Source organism: Echinops telfairi, unplaced genomic scaffold (genome assembly GCF_000313985.2).
Source record: "Echinops telfairi isolate 266 unplaced genomic scaffold, ASM31398v2 ScPeMD7_7424;HRSCAF=8462, whole genome shotgun sequence".
NCBI lineage: Eukaryota > Metazoa > Chordata > Mammalia > Afrosoricida > Tenrecidae > Echinops > Echinops telfairi.
Window position 1 is genome coordinate 95,881,027 of NW_022111324.1, and position 2,163 is coordinate 95,883,189.

Below are 2,163 nucleotides of genomic sequence, written 5' to 3' on the forward strand. Positions count from 1 at the left end.
AAAGGGGGTCCAAGATGGAATACAGCAAGTGGAAGAATATAAACCGTCTTAAGTTTATCAGCACCAAAAAAGGGATTGATGTGAGTTGACAAAAAAGAACACCCTTATGATTCTTATTGTTATTCCAATTTACTTGTCCTCTTTGATAATAATTTATATATCTCAAATGAAAAAATACAAAATCCTATATTTTTCCTATATTTATAGTGTGCATAAATTCTAAAGCTTCCACAATATATTTTCTAATAGGAACAAGATGATCTTCTCTAGCCCATGACCCAGCGAATTCCCTTTCGTAGAAAGGACACGAGTTGGTGAAGATGCATCCACATTCCCCCACTCATCTCTCTCAGATCCACACTTTCAATCTGGCTGCCTGAGGCCTGCAAGCCGTGTACATTTTCCTGGCTAAAGAGGGAGGCGTTTCCTAAATTTGTCTCATGAGAAGGCTTACTGGGGACATTTCCTAAAGATACACATGCTGCATGTTTGCTTCTTCAGCATGTGAACTACAGTACACTTAAAATGATACAAAGATGAGTATGACCCCTGCACAAAGATGACATACAAGTTGGTGGTCTTCTACTTTTAAAAATAATAATAATCTTGAAAAGCCCCACCTTCTTTCCACACTCTTCCCATTGGTTCATTAGCGACGTGTCTTTATATTAGGAAATTGCACGAAACACAGCTCTGGGATATAAAATCCTAGAGGTGTGGTTAACTGAAGACGGAAGAGACCAGCTTCATGATTGCATGCATTCCCAGGAGTAAAACATAAAACTCGAGAGAAGAGCTGAGACCTAATTAAGAAGGAAGAATAACTGATAGGAGAAAAATCTGAAGCAATTAAGGGAGAGAGTATAGTATCAGCAATGTGTAGTAATAAGAAACGTAAGCCATGAGACTGTGAAAGATAGGGAGGGGGAAAGAGAAGAGAGTATTTGTTTCCTAGGGCTGTTGTAACAAAAACAAACAAACAAATCGGTGGCTGCTAAGAACAGACCTTTATTGTCTCATGATTCTGAAAGCCCAAAGCACAGATCGGGATATCAGCCACGTTGCCTCGCTCTGAGGCTCCGTGAGAGACTGTTCCATGGCTGCGCCCCGGTGTCTGCTGCTGGGCTGCTCCCTGGCTTCTAGCTGAAGGGGTCAAATGAAGTCCTCTGTAACGCTGGGTGTCTCTTTGCTTTTATAAGTCATCTAGGATTCAGGTCAATTGTACTCTGTCACAACCTCATGTTAACATACTTGATAAAATCTTCAAAACGCCTATTTCCAAACAAGGACTTCAAGATAACAGTGGAGGATACAGTTGAATCCAGAATGCAGTGGGGATGGAACGGGGATGAGAAAGTGAGGGAGACTGGATCCACATCCCCTGCTCTCATTGTGTTTGCAGTTAAATAACATCTCAAAGCTAATCAGCAATGCTTGAGAATCTCTTTATATATTTCTTTACATATGCACTTATTATGAAGTGGAAACCATTAAAGAAAATAAATAGAAAAATTTCATAGGTGGTGATTATAATAAACCAACCAACCAAATAAAATCTACCCTCATCCAGCGAATTCCAACTCACAGAAATCCTAGAGAGGATTTCCAAGTCTGTGAATCTTTACGGAAGCAGACAACCTCCTCTTTCTCCCATGGAGTAGCTGGTGGACTTGATCCGATGACCCTGCAGTTAGCAGTCCAATGTCTAAAAGCTCCCATTTATTGAGCTTCCAGTTATTGTCCATAAACTGTAGCTATATTTTATTATTACTTTATTAATCTCACAACTCCCTGAAACAGATTTTATCATTTCAATTTTATTGATAAGGACACAAAAGTTGAAGCAAGTGGCTTATTCTATAGTCACATTTGTCTAGCAGGTAACAGCTGGGATTTTAGCCCATTTGACTACCTGTCTAATTTAGTGTATGTTAGTACAATGGATTGAGAGAAGAAATTGGGTTCATTTTTTTGAGGTTGCTTTCGGACTCTTTATCTGTGTTTAGATAACTGTTTAACTTGACTTTGTACCTTGACTTTCACATTTTGTGATCCAAGAGCAACTTGTCTGTTCACTGGTGTTTAGCCCCCAACCTCCACCACACACACCCCCCCACGTCCCCCATCCCCAGTATAGCACCAAGGGACTCTCTTGGTGCGGTC

General features: G+C 40.2%; 1 pseudogene; it reads left to right on the top strand.

The window, feature by feature from the left end:
- Window positions 1-493: 493 nt before the first annotated feature.
- Window positions 494-590, top strand: LOC115872433 (annotated as a pseudogene).
- The last annotated feature ends 1,573 nt before the right edge of the window (window positions 591-2,163 follow it).